We start from the raw sequence: 15828 nt of genomic DNA, 5'->3' as shown, positions 1-15828 counted from the left end.
CCTTGCAAAAGTTGAGTAAGTTTGAGAAATGCAACAAACAATATAACTCTCCGGAAGTTTCACAAAACAAATAAATGTACTAAAAGCTCTATAGTACGTTAAATTTCCATGGTAAAGAAAACTGTTTAACTTTATTTTTCCAGGGTTTCCCAAATTTGTTTGGCAAGGGACCCATTTAACAACCTACAGAACTAGCGCTCTGCAGAATGCACTTGTAAAAATATGGTATCATTAATTAATATAATGAAAAGTAATCACTTTTGAGAATGTAACCAAAACATGGAGAAACTGAAAGCACTTGAGGGACATTTTATTTCATGTAACCTACCCAGGAGAGTGGGACAGAAGGCTGAGTGGTACAGTTAGAAGCAGGCAGTATTGGGCGAATTCCATGAAGGAGTTTGATAAGCAGTGGTTGGGTGAGTTTAGCACACAGGTGTGTACAGGCAGGTACACATCCAGCCAAGAAGCCAAATGATGGGTCTTGCTTGTGAAACTTACTTCTAAATAGGTAAATTATTAACTTGCCCCTTGCAAACCTGGGGCACGGCCCCATCACCCTCCTGCCCCTCCTGCCCCTCCTACCCACGCTCCTCCTTGTTTCCAGTCCTAAGGTCAGGGGTATTGAGGGAAGGGATGGAAAAGAGGGAGAGGTCACATGGTAGTTCATTGCTATTGCTTGGGCTGTCATTTACAGACAATTGAAAACCAGGACTGTGTTTCCCTGATGGAAACAATGCCCAGATAAAATGGGGGTGCAGTGGCAGGGAATTGTGCCGAGAGGCACTTCTGGCCGAGGATGGAAGCGTGTTCCAGACAGTGGGGAATCTGCTGAGCCATGACCAACTGCTCAACCACTGATGATTTTATCCTCTAGTGAGACTTCACCATTTATTCCTCCAAAGCATGGTATTAATAAACTGTTCTGGAAAACATCAAAGTTATTTGAAAAGGTCCATTATGGCATATTATTTCTTTATGCAAAATGGCTGTTTAACAAGATTGCCTCCTTGAACTTCTCACATGAATAAGAGAGCCAATCTCATTTGCTAATGGAGGCTTTACAGCAGATCCTTTTCCTGCCCTTGTCTCTCTTTCCCATTATTTTATGGATAATAATTTACAATTTGCGTAAGCTATGGGGGAAATACCCTGGGGCATAGCGTGACAGTCGCAGTGCTGCCATATGGCATGAGCATCCCTGAGGTCCATTTTAAGGAAGCCAGCCCTGTCTTGGTTGGCAGCTTGAAGGGAAGTGAGGCAGGTAACACTTGCCACTAAGGTGAGTCCAGGACTCACTGAAAAGCTCCCAGCCTTTGCTCAGAAATTCTATGCATGATACGCTGTTTGCATCATTTATCAAGAAGGCGATGAATTCATAAGGAAGGAACAGCATCCCTCTTACCCGTGATATGAGCACAGAGGGGATGATGTGGATAATGAGGCTTCTGCTGCTGCTAGTGATTATTCAAGTGAATAAAGGGATAGACAAGAGTGAACAGTGGGAATATCTTAGCAAGAAAACATGTACTGGATGAAGGGCTTACACAGCATTCAGATCCCTCGGTGACCGCCCACCTGAGTTTGGGCACTGGTCAACTGGCTGCTATTTCTTGAACTTACCATCTGTAGAAACTACTCCCTTGACATCATAGGAGATGTTTATGTTCTCCATCTGGGGAATTCCTGAGTAATTTTATGTTAAATGGATGAATTCCCTCTGAGTAGCAAGCAAAGATGTTTTCAATTGCTTTTCAGAAGGGGAAAAACAGGAGCTGTAAGGGGCAGCCCAGTTTCCCTGGATAGAAGGAGGGGGAAAAAGGAAGATTGAATCAACTATGAAGAGTATAATAAGACAGAAAGAATAGGAAAAAGGAAGTTAAGAAGTTATGGAATTTAATTTTTTCAGAGGTGATGTTACGAGTATTTAAATGACCTGTGGGAGTAATTGGGGGGAAAGTGTATATAATACAAAAGTTAAGTAATTTAGGTTTTATTTTGGTTTTGGTTCTTCTAGTCACAAGTACAGACTAACTGAAAACAACATTTTGGGAAGGAGGGAGGGAGGGGTTGGAAAATTACTATTATGTCAAGATTTTCATTAGGATGAGAAAGAATGGTTAGTTCTTTTACAATACTGGCCTTTATCCACGGATGAGCAGAAACTATCAAAAAAACAATGGTAAGTCTGTTGACTCTGATTTTGCCCACATTATGACCATTGTTATATAATCTCTCTGGATGTCAGTTTCTTTGATTCAATGTAAAATATACAGTCCTTTTCAAGAGGCCACCCTGATAATGTAAGGAATAGCAGGCATTCTGAGGCTATGAGCCTTGGGAAGGTGCCGAAGAGAGGGGAGATGTTTCTTTACTGCAATTTATTTTGGAGGATTTGGTACTTCTTCAAGATTAGCATGATGTAAGAATGCCAAATCAAAAAATCAGAGAGCAAAATATGTCTTTCCTTCTACAATCAACCTTTATCCTGTGTAGAATCCCTTGAATTACGAGTTAAAATTGAAAATGGGCAGGCTTGAGAAAATTTGTGTGTGTTGTGTGTGTGTGTGTGTGTGTGTGTGTGTTTGTTTAGCCAAAATATCTTTTCTAGCTGACAGAAAAAATGGGATTAGGAAATGTACCCTTAGAAGACTAGAGATAAAGAAACCCAGTACCTAATGGTGATGCCAAAACCCCATCAAAATGCCCGTGGATGTCAGGTACCATCAGGTGGATGATGAAGAAAGAAAAGGCCATGTGATTAATCAGATAGATGACTATTTACTCAGCAAAACAACAAAATCAACAAAGTCACCAGGCCATCATAAAATTGTTTTGCATTGTGTTTATATATTGTTATAATTAAGAAGTACCAATCACCCATCATATTGGTCACTCCCATAGTCCAAGTTAATTCAAATATTTGTTGAGTACCTCCTATGTATAAAGCTTTGTACTAACCACTGTGGAGAATGCAAAAAAAAAAAAACTTGAGTGAGACTAAATCTTGCTTCTAGTTGCTTAATATACATGGATATTCCTATCAGATGAGAAGTTTACAGTATTATTCCCACTGTGGGCGTAGCACTTTGAATTACATAATAGGGGTAACCCTGAAGACTTTGTATGTAAATATTCACAAACAAGATTATATTTGAAATGCTCGAGGAAAGTTGGCTAATTTTGGAAAATCATAAATTGTCTTATATAAGGCAGAGAAGAGGAAAAGCAGAGAAAGAAGGAAAAAGAAGAAAAACTTGTTAGTTCCAATAGTCTATGTTACTCATAATTTTTGAATTTGATACTTATTTTTTAAAGGGCACATCAGTTATACTGCTGTGAAATTCTGTTTTTTAAACAAACAGAATGAAGTATACAAACCTTTTTCAAAAAAAATGTAACATAAACATTGTCTTTTCACAAATGGCAAAAAGTGTTTTCTTACAGTGTTTACTACAAAGACGCCTCATAAGGAGCAAAAAAGGTTCCTTTCACATGAAAGACAATTTCTAGTGCATGGTGTCATAGTGAAAATTTCCACTACTTTGCCCATTTAAAGAAAATGTCTTTTGTTCGTTATGTCCCATGGTACTTTTATCCTGTACTGTTAAAAAGAAAAAGGTATCAGCATACATTTAGAATCCTGTCTTAAGAAAGGATACTTGTTTTTAAAATAATATTTTTTCTTTCTTAAATGAACGTGGAAACATTAAAAATGTAATTTAAATGACCTTTCTTTGCAGTAATCTAATATATTTCCTGACATAATGCTAATATATACTACCACAGGTTTAAAAAAAAAACACATAAAGAACAAGCAAACACTTGCTGGTTGCAGTTTGATATATATATGCAGTCTACAGATCTGAAGGCTCATGTAGAAGTTTTAATGTGAAAAAATATTAGAATGCTTTCTTTTCATTTATTCTGATGGGCTGTGAAGGTCAAGAGGGATCAATCCACAGAGGCCAGTAAAGTTAGGAGTAATTTAATTAGGGTTGTCTAGATCTGAAATATCATCTAATCCACTTATTGCTAGTGGGGAAATACGTGTATCTATATTTGTCAAAAGTGATTATGTACTTTTATAACCTGTGAAGAATTATACCACAAACCCCATGCAGAAGACAGCCCCATAGAAAAACAATTTAACTGGCAATATTTAATGTCACACTCGATTTTTATTAAAGTACAGTGGCATTTTTTTCCTTTCTATATGAAAACTCTGCATCATAACAACAGTCAAGGGTCAGTTAAGAAGTGTTTATGCCCAGTCTCTTGCCAGCTTGTCACACTCACGAGGATGACATTGCATGGTCTCGGGGTCCCTCCCAGCAGGTTACATTTCAATGTCATGTTACTTGCTGGTGTCATAGAACCTACCATGTTGGAAAGAGACCAGCAGGATCCATCAGCCTGCCCAGGGCAGTTCAGGAGACAGGACTTTCCCATCACCAGTCGAATGGATAAAGAAGATGTGGTGTATATATATATATACTAGTCAGCCATAAAAAAGAATGGAATTCTGCCATTTGCAGCAACATGGATGGACTTGGAGGACAGTATGTTAAGTGAAGTAAGTCAGACAGAGAAAGACAAACACTGTATGATATCACTTATATGTGGAATCTAAAAAATACAACAAACTAGTGAATATAACAAAAATGAAGCAGGCTCACAGATACAGAAAACAAACTAGTAGTTACCAGTGGGGAGGAGGGAGGGGCAAGATAAGGGTAGGGGATTAAGAAGTACAAACTATAAGGTATAAAATAAGCTATAGGATATATTGTACAACACAGGGAATATAACCAATGTTTTATACTAACTATAAATGGAGTATATTGTATGAATCACTATATCATGAACCTGTAAGTTATATAATATTGTATACCTGTAAGTTATATAATATTGTACATCAGATATATTTCAATTAAAAAAAAAAAAGACAGAAAACAAACAGAGACAGGACTTTCAGATGAAATGTAATAGCCTGCGAGGCAGAATGCAGACCCTGGGGCTCCAGAGAAGCTTTCAGGTATTCTAGAATCCTCCTTCACCATCTCCACAGCACCACGTCTGGGCGGCAGCTTCAAAGCCCCATGTGATACACCAGGGGGTCCCACCCAGGAGGTGCTGAGCAAACACGGTGGACAAAACACACCTGCTCTGTTTCTCCACCTGAGTCTCCCGAATGCTACTGCCAACAGGGCACTGTTACCTGGTGGGACGTTCGTTCCCTTATAATTTTTTTCCCACAGTCTGTCTTTGTGGACACCAAATCCACAGAGAAGCTGATAAGAGAAATTACAATTATACAGTTAATAAATAAGGCTCCTCAGCAAGAAAGTCCCTATTCCCCAAGGCTTCTAGATGCATTTGGTGACTAATTGCATAAGCAATTCTCTTACCTGTGACCTTGCATTAAGACCTCTCATTATGAAGAATGCTCCACAAAGTTAGTCCATTTGTTCCAGGAAAATGGAGTTGATGTAAAATGTCAATCCTTCCTGTAAGAGTTTTCAAAGTGCATATGTGTATATATATATATATATATATATATATATATATATATATATATATTGCCTAGAGTTCAGCTCCAAGGAGGTTTGAGGTTTTTATTAAATTACCCCAGTTTCATCGAGCATTTCCCTCAGTCCTGCAAACCTCTAAGTGGGTGTGATGTTGGCCTTACCTTTTTGTCCAGGCCTGTGTGGAGCAGGAGAGGGAGTTTGGGTTTACTGGACCTTCTGAGTGGGCCTCACCATGGAGAGAGACTTTGCATCCCTGGCAGAATGGTCGGAGTGTCTCACTTCTTCAGATTTTCATCTCTCCTGCAGTCCTGAGACCTAAACAAGGTTGGTAAAGCCTTAGAACTTTTTTTAATGAACCGAGAAGACAACATTTAAATGGCAAGGAAGAAGGAAAGCTGTTAAGCCTTTCCTGTGCTTGGCTTCCAATGGAGCAATGGCAGGACAACAGAACTTGAGGGGTTCCTATGAGTTCCAGGCCATACCGGTTCACATGAAAGTGAAAGTCAATGAGTTGGCTTCTTTTCAAATCAGATACATGAAAATTTGGTAGGAACCCAGAGGTGGATTTAAAAAACAGACTCTAATTAAAGATCACACATTCTATATAGCTTTTCTGAATTTAGGATTGGCAAGCCCCCCATGAGTCCATAGTAATGACCCTGGACAGAAAGAAAAATACTTGCTTCTCATGTTTTCATAGCACCATTTATAGACTTCTCCCGTGGCACTTATAAATTGATGGTAAAAAGATCTTGAGCGGTGGCAACAAACAGACCTGGCCTGCTTACTTACTACGTGACATTAGCCAAGATATTTAACTTCTAAGTGTCCCTAGTGTTCTGGTTACCTATCACAGCAAAACAAACCACCTCAAAAGTTAGGGATAAGACAACAACAATTTTATTATGCTCATGGAGTCTGTAGATCAGGAATTTAGTCAAGCCATGGAGAAGATGGCTTGTCTCTGTTTCACAGGGTCTGGGACCTCAGCTGGGAAGATGGAATCTACTGCAGGAATCACCTGGAAGCTTGACGTCTCAAGTATCTGGCACCCGACTTGCTGGCGCTGTCACTAGGAGCACCTAGACATGCCTTGGGCTTCCTCACAGCATGGCGGCCCCAGGGTGTCCAACCTCTAACATGATGGCTATAGGCTCGAAGGGCAATTGTTCTAGAGACCAAGGCAGAAGGTGCCTGGCCTTTTAAGACACCTCGGAACTCAGTGTCATTTATGCTGTGTTCTACTGGTCAATGCAGTTACAAGCATGCCCAGACTCTAAGGGAGAGGGTATAGACCCTGCCTCTCAAAGGGAGTGTCAACGAAATTGTGGCCATGTTTTAACCACCAGCATGACAGCCTTATAGGAATGCTGTGAGGATTCAGCAAGAAGGTGTATCTAAAATGCTGTCATAGGCCAGGAAATTAGCCGGTGATTAATAAATGGAGTTCTGTTTAGTATCCTATTATGGTTATTAAGGTATGAATCTTACCTGCCCAGCTGTGAGCTCCCTCAAGACAAGACAGGTGGGATTTCCATGGAGTTACCCTGTGCTCATGCAGCTCCCTGGAACATTCTATGCACAGTTAGCTAAACATTCACGGGTCTGCTCTTGGTTACAGGCCTGAGATGATGAATTAATTAATGCACTTTTGGGAATCCTGTAGGCGGCAATGATACTTAAGACAGTTCGTTAAGGAATATTGTTTATTCCCCAGAGCACTTAAAGAAGGTGCTTTGGAATTATCGACAAATTATAATTTGAACATTGATATTGATAAATGTGCCAGAGCAATGATTTAATTTCATGAATATAAAGTGCATAATTCTTTTCAAAAGCACCAGGATCCCTATTGTCACCTATCAATAGCGTTTACTTATTTACTTGGAGTCTTGAGAACAAAACACAACTTTCCCTTAAGGGTTTTCTTTTTTTTTTTTTTTTAACCCACACTGCCTGAGATTGTACAAACCAAAACCAAGGAAAGGAGAGGTTAGACAGGAGGATTTTGCTGGCCAAAATGAGTTTGCACAGCTGTGAGCAATAAAATACAGCAGCCATAGCAACCCTCTCCAGTGTCCCGATAACACATCTGAAATGAGGTTGTTAGAATTATTAATTCACATTAGTGGCTATTAAAATTACTACCTGCAGATCTGCTGCCTGAAAATCCTTTTCGTGTGTGTCAGAAGAAGGCTTTGTTTCCGAAGGGATCTGGATACTTAAATAGATGCAATCTATTGTGTGTAAGGGTTAGAGGAAGACCAGTGGGTAATAAAGCTCGCAGTGAGATGGGGAAAGCCGCCTTGCAAGGCAAGGAAAGCAGATGTAACGCTTTGTTCTTCCAAGGATGGCAAAGGACCAACCGGGCTCTGAAGGCAGGAATGATAACCAGAAGCTCCTGGATTCCTTGCAAGGTATTACTTAAAATCCAACCCAGTGTGGGCTGTTTCATGAAATTCTGACTGGCATATAAAAGATTCCACCTTGGTGAGGCATAAACAAAATCAAAAGAAATCACCTGAAAATGGAAGCCGTTTGTAAGGGGGTTTGGGGGATTCTCGGAGAGCCCGTAGAGACTGGGCGAACTCCCTTCCATTCCCCATTAACTCAACTCAAAAAGCAGAAGCCTGCTGTTTTAAGTTAAAGAAGAAACACCATTACAGAGAGACCAGGGAAGGAATTAATCAGGGGAAGCAGCTATACAGCTGAGAAAGAACATTTTATTTATGCAGATGAGCAGGAAAACACACACAGGCACAAAGGAAAGAAGACATACAGGTGTAGGGAAGTCACTATGGCGGGGAGACCAGAGCCGCCCTATCTCCGTCTGGCTCACATGGACCACTCGACATGTGTAGACCAAGCATCCTCAGGAGCATCTTCCTGGTGATGACAGCACCCCTACCACCTGGAGCAGGAAGGAGCCCCATTCAGTCCCACATGGGCTCAAAGAAATGGGAGCACAAATAAGAGGACCTGGGTCCCTTCACATGAATAAAAAGAGGATACTCCTTATTTCTGCCTTTTTGATCCAACTTCATGGAGTCCTTCACCCACTCAAAGGCCGTTGGCTCAGTCATAAGTGTTGTCAGCCAGTTGTAGCAGGCCTCCTCCCACTGCCAAAAGAGGGAGTTGTAGTACCTCTGCATAAAGCACATGTGTCAATGGTGAGGGCTCTGTCTAACCCTGTTCGGAATCTCAGGAAGCAGGTGAGGGAGCCGGGAGACCAAGGTGGGAGGTTGACATTCGATGTCTGGCTCCGTGTTCTCCAACCAGAGCGTCAAACACGGGACCCCACAGAGGCCTTGGTGTTGCTTCCCAATTCTCAGAGATGTCTGAGTCAGATACAGTTCAGAAGTCAGAAATGCTGAAATTGCTGGGACATTCCTATGGTTTGGGGGATGATTTGATGATAGGTTTGAAATTGAGTCTGGCCTAGAAAACCAGAAGGTATGTTTGCTTAGAGGTCACACAAAGAGAGCTTCCGGAAGAGGAGTTTGTCATGGAGGCCTGCCTCAAAGAACCATTAACTTCCCCCACACAGAAGAGCTTCCATGAGATTTTCCAGCAGCAGAGATCAGATCTTACCTCTCTGTAGAGTATGTACCTGCAAAATTCAACTCTATTCACAATTCCACTCTATCCAGCAAGTATCTCTCGAGTGCTTAAAAAATAAATGGCAATTGTTCTTCGCATTTTGAAATCACCTTGCCTTAAAGTTCTCACCTACTGGCAAAAACACCCCTACTGCTTATGGAACGACATTAAAAGAGATTTTTTCAAGGATTAACTGCTTACATACTAGGGCAGTAAGATGGCTTAATCCTTCATTTGGCTTGATTTTCAAAATTAGCTGGCTTTCTTAATGATAGTAAGAAATATATTTTTTTCTGATTACAAAGTAATTCAAATTTAAAATAATGCAAAAGCACAAAAGTAGAAAGTGAATACTATTCAAGAAATCACTACCTACAGGTACCCACCTTCTAATTTTTTCCGTGTGCGCACCCGCACGTGTGTGTGTGTGTGTGTGTGTGCGCGCGTGCACTGGTGTTCTTTAAAATTTGCTTCTCTGTCTCTGGATCAGTAGCCATGGCATCTACTTGGATTCCAGGTTTCCCAAGCTCACACCATGAGTCCCATATGGTTCTTTTCTTCAATCTTAAAAACTTTGGATGCAGCTTCACCAGTAGCTTGGTGCATCTTTGGCTCTTCAAGCCGTATATTGTGTTCACTTCTAGGTTATTGATTACTTCATTTGTCAGTTCCCTGCCCATCTTAACCTCTAACCCTAGTGCACAAATTAGCATCAGAAACTTCCCTTCTTGTGGGCTCTTCACGCACTGATTTTGCCTTTAACTGCTGAAAAGAATAGGGTTGGGGCTGCCTTTGTTTCTCTAGGAAAAGGACAGGTGGCCCGGGCCATCTGGGTGTCATTTATCCCAAGCGTTTGCCTCTGCTTCCCTAGACATTTCTCCCAATTTCTTCTGGAACACTTGTCTTTTCCTCTGTCCTTTACCACCCCTCAATCCACCCGCTCTCCTTCCATTGCCTCACATCCTGGCCCCATCACAGTGTTTTGCTACTTCCTCTGTATTTTCAAAATCAGTCTTGTGTTCATCTTGTCAAAATCTTATCTGCCCTCTCTTCTCCCTTCCTTCTAGTTATTTATAAAGTTTCATTCACTTTGATACATAAGAATTCTGACTTTTATCCTTTGCTTTATTCAAGAGCTTTCCCCATCCCCCCTCCCAAATCCTCTCTTTACCATAATCACCAAAATTTCATTCTTTCAATCTATAAAAAGCAGATTCTACAATGCTTCGCGATTCAGACAAATGCACGGAGAGATATACAGGTGTAGATGCACAGGAAACAATAAAGTCAGGACAATGAATCCATCTCATAAACTCTCAGGCAATCGTGCTCAGGTTCTTCATGTTTTCACCTCCTGCTAAATTCGGCCCTTAAGACGTTTCTTCTCCTTGAGTGGAGTAAGTGGAGTCGTCCCCTGGGTGTCTCGATCCCCTCTGCCCTCTATTTCCTAGACACATCCTCCCTCAGGTCTTGACTTTTCAATGTTTCTCCTCATACATCAAATAACCAATCTAAAAATGAACCCTGTTTGTTTCCTTTTTAAGACGCCTTGGTCTCCTTCTTGACTGTCAATAACACCTCCTTGCTTCCCCAACTCCAGGACCTGGAATCATCTATTATTTCTCCATTTCCTCCTCGGCCACACTCATTCCCATGGGACCCTGGCCCCACTTCCTGAACAGAAATCTTACAAATTGAGTGCTTTCTTTTTCACTTCCACTCTGACTTTAGTTTAGGCTGAAATAATTTCCTGCTCCACCTGTACACAACCCCGACTTCCTACCCTCCTTCTCTGCTTATCTCTTCTCGTTCCTAGGAATCTAAAATTTTACTGTGAAAATATTTTATTTTCTCAGTCCCCTCCCTCAGATGTACTTCATTTATGTGGGGGTTTTTTTCTCTTAGATTTTTCTTTTAGATTGACTTTTCATTTTTCAGTACAAAAGTCCCATGATATTTGCATGACCTTTCTTATCTTTTCTTCTGCCCCTCACCACAGCATCCTTTAACTTACAGATTTATTTTATTTTAACACATTGAACTTAAAGCTTAAGCACTCTGTTATACATAGCCTATGTACTATGTCCCCTTCCAGAAAGGTCTGATTACAGATAGCAAGGATGCATTAGATTTTGTTACTACATCACAAATGATTTCTAAATACTTCTTCTTTTGAATCACAACAAACAGTGGCACAAGGCATCATTGTTACTATTTCTTTAAGAACATGACCTTGCACAGGAAATGGGAAGTGAACAGCCCTAGAATAGCCTTGAGGAAATGTTGTGTTATGGAAACTGCTGTGGGGATAACATGGGACATTTCCTAAGACCCAGGTAAAAGCAGAAGCAAGAGAAAGACTGTCTCAGCTGCTTCCCAGGGAGTTTTCATGCACTGAAAACTGTGAGAGTATCTCCATGGCTCACTTAGTGGAGAAGGTACTTGGGACCAATTTTCCTAACTTTGGTGGAGTTGGACCAGTGCTCAATATAAGCACAAGGACAGTGGCCCCAGCAGCCTGCTTTCTGAAGTCTTTCCGTTGGTCCTGGACTCCTTCTCTGTGGTGTTCGCACCACCTCTTCAGCTGGAAGATCCTTTTGAAGCCTATGGCTATGAAGACCCATATTTCCTCCAGTCCAGCTTAAACCCATTCATCCATAATAACCAATATGATGCATTCACTTTCTTCCTTTGACTTTGAACTCTTAGGTATCACCTTCAGAGTCCTTCAATACGAAGATGTACTGAAATGGCCGAGGCTGTACAATGGTCACAACTTACAACCTGGTTTAAATATTACTTCCGGGAAGAGTTAGTTTTTGTCCTAATGTTGCCCCAAACTGGTCCCCTCAGACCACTCCTGGGAACTCTGTCACAGTTGCTTGCGCTGTTTCACCTCTACGATTTGAATACATATTAGCAAAAACTAAATGAGATTTTTCATGGAGGTAATTTCAATTCCTTCCCAAAGATCAGCAGAGAAAGCAACATGACACTCTGCCAGCTGCAGCTTTAGAGCTTTGATGGAAGAATGCAAGCTCATTCTTTATCTCTTTATGGATCACAAAGGCCTGAACTAATTAGTACTTATTAGAAAGCCAATTAGAAATACATTTTATTTCTCCGTGTGGTGTAAATGGAATATACCAAGGTGGATTGTGGGCTGAGATACCCTCTACAGCACTAATGCCGAGATGCAGACGTGGGGTCTGGAGAGCACTGCACACAGAGTGGGGGGTTTTCACCCCATAGATCTGGGAGCATGAGAGTCTCTTTCTCAGATGCTGTGTGGATCCAGTGCTATGCAAATGCTGGGTCTACTGCTAGGATCCATATGCTTTGGGTAATGAATATACTTCCCCAGTTCTGGTCTAACATCCTAGCATTCCAACAGGCCCCTCTTCTATAGCATTTCCTTTTCATTCTCATTTTCCTCATGCTCAACCTTGCACATCCTGGATTTTGTTTAACTGACTTTAGACACTGACAGTTAAACATATGTCATCTATTTTTGAGAACCTTCCATCTTCCTCTCTGACAACCCTCTTTTTCAGTTACCCAAAGCTGCACAATCAAGGTTTGGTGTGTCTCCGCCGCTCCCTTTAACCACTCTATCCTGGACTGACCTACATGTGCTCCTGATTTTTCTCTAAGGGATCTTCACCAATTATCCAGCTGATGAATCCAAAGGATTCAGAGCCATATTCTTCCACAAATTTCCCATTCACTCAGTTGATATTAGAATGTTAATGACTATTTATTAACTATAAAATTCAGGTATATCATATGTATGTATGTATATATCCATCCATCCATCCATCCATCTATCCATTCATGCATCTATATCTCTATCTATCTACCTACCTATTAGCTATCTATCTTTTTCTCATATGTACAAACTTTAATAGCAACCTATATACTTATATGGCTTGGGAGGTTGGAAGGGGGATGATTTTTCCTATCATATGCTTCTTTTGATTCAGACTCAGTAAGTAAGCCATTTCTGGCCCTCCACTCAGCATTTAGGTTAGGTGTCACCTCTCCCCTCTTTAGACTAAATTTTTCTTACTAACCAACACTGTGTCCATTTAGAAATGGATGTCATAAGCTCAGGAACCTCCATGCAGAAAAAGATATTTGCTAGTTCTCAGAAGTACTTGCTCAGGACCTCGGTTCTGTCCCACTGTCACTGCTGAGCTGACTAAGCCATCTGCCAGCCTGCTTTCTTTTCTTGTACACTTTGGGGCCTCCCGTGTGTCGTTCTGAAAGCTGCCATTGCTGCTCCCTAAATTGCTTTCCACTGCTCATATTTTTATTGCCTTTGTCTTATTTTAGAATCTTACATTATTCTCATCCTTCACCTGCCTTTGAGCTTAAATGAAATTGGTCTAGTTGTATGGGTCACTCTTTATGGTTATTCAAAATGAAATGAAAGCTTTAGCACAGAAAAGTCTAATAAAGACATTTACTTATTTCCTCCTGTAATATCAATGTTTTTTGGGGGGGGATGGGGGGCGGTGGTGGTAGTAGGGACAGATTTTCAAGGTTTGAGATTCTAAACAAAAATGTTCAAGAAGTCCCATTATCCATAAAGTACAAAATAAACAGGCATCCACAGAAAGAGCACTTCCTTATGCCCCCAATATTGCCTTCAGGGCACTGGCTGCTTGGCTGACATTTACAGTGGTATTTTCTTCTAGTTTTTCCATGAGATTTGCTTCCTCTTATGGGCATCTCCCTCATATCAATTTGTTATAAGTAGAAATCAGTCACATGTTTCTTCTTCTATCAGGTGCCAAATAATATATAGAACCTCATCTGTCCCTAAAATCAACCTTTTCTTTTCATTCCAGGGCATTATAATATGCTTTTTTATCCCCTCTCATATATCTTCATTTTAGACAATCAAAGTTTTGTGCCCACCTTGTGTCAATTAATGAGCACAAGTATATTAATGATTTTTGAACAAAAAAGCTGGGACTAGATTTTGAGTCATTCCTGACCCAGGGATGCCTCCAGCATTCCCTGATCCTCAAAACTTTCTCTAATATGAAGAAGGTTCCAATAGAATCTGGGTTCACTTGCCACAAATTAGAAGTGTAATTCTTTCTCTCTTCAAAGACTCTTAGGCGTTGGACTATTGGAATCTCAACAAGGAGGTTCCCCAACTGTACAAAAAATTTCACATCATCCTTCTGTATTACGTATTATTCATCCTTTTTGATTTTATCCCCAGCCAAGTTCCTTGTTGCTGCATAGTTCGCCAATGCTACATTTTCTATACATATCTCCAGCCCTATCCTCAGCTTCTGTCTGATTGTTCCTTCAGGCTTCAAGAAGGATCCGTAAGTGTCATGTCTGTTCTCTCCCCACTTTTCTCTGCTGAGTGATGGGAAGGGTATTCCTGGGTTTGTTACTCAGTTCCCCCTCATCCTCCTGGACCACTCAGATCCAAGCCACTTCTGCTATGGGAATCAGACTTAGCTCCTGAGATAAACATAGCTCTTGGATTTGCACAGTTTTTCTGAAAGTACGGGTGGATTGTCAAAGCAGGGGTAGATTGTCTCATCTCCTGGGAAATAAGACTGCTGGTGTACTCTCATTTTCTGAGTAACTAAAAATGCATTTTTGTGATCTATCAGGACATGATTTAACTATAACTGATCTTCAGTTATAGTTTTGATATCTAGAAATTATGCATACTTGGTCATACCTTTTTTGAGATTGAATTGAATTTATAAATTGACTTAGGAAAACATTACATTCTTATGATATTGAATCATACATTCAACAAAGAGAGGATTTAAAAAAATATACCCTTGTACTTTATTTACTTTATACACAGTAGTTTGTACCTCTTAATCCTTTACTCCTCTCTTACCTCTCCCTTCTTTCCTCTCCCCAGTGGTAACCACTAGTTTGTTTCTGTTATGTCATATTCATTCATTTGTTTTATTTTTTAGATTCCACATACAAGTTACAGCATACAGTATTTGTCTTCCTCTGTCTTATTTCACTAAGTATAATACCCTCCAGGTCCATCCATGTTGTTGCAAAGGGCAGAATTTCATTCTTTTTATGACTGAGTAGTATTCCATTGTATATATACACCACATCTTCTTTATCCATTCATCTGTTGATGAACATTTAGGTTGCTTCCATATCTTGGCTATTGTAAATGGTGATGCTATGAACACTGGGGCGCATGTATCTTTTCAAATTAGTGTATGGTCATACATTTTCATAATCTTTGCCATGATGTGCACTGTTTAGAATTTGGCAATCCTGAGGAAGCAAGGTTAAATCTCAGAAAGATACTTTTCATTGTTTCTCCTGTCTCTGGTTCCTTCCTCACAGGCCTATCCTTTACTGGCTATGAGCCACAGAAGTAAATGCAGCTTTCCCTGCCACGTGAGGTCACAAAGCACCACTTCCACTGGGCCCGGGCTCATATGTGAGTCTGAGAAAATTATTAATGAGAAAATGGTCTCTGAAGACCCACAGTGTGGGTGTGCAGCTACACAGCCTACCTATAGATATTTCTCACTCCTTCCCAGAGGAGGGTTTCAGAACAAAGCATCACTCCCTCTTCCCTTTGGCGTGCACTCCCATGATTCCACCCCAGGTCAGGTCAGGCGTCTACGACAGACCCTTGCTTCTGTCCATCCAGCTGTGTCCCCTCTAGTAAACGTGA

Source organism: Eubalaena glacialis, chromosome 2 (assembly GCF_028564815.1).
Source record: "Eubalaena glacialis isolate mEubGla1 chromosome 2, mEubGla1.1.hap2.+ XY, whole genome shotgun sequence".
NCBI classification, from domain to species: Eukaryota; Metazoa; Chordata; class Mammalia; order Artiodactyla; family Balaenidae; genus Eubalaena; species Eubalaena glacialis.
The sequence above is the reverse complement of the archived record's forward strand: the minus strand, read 5'-3'. Positions refer to the sequence as shown.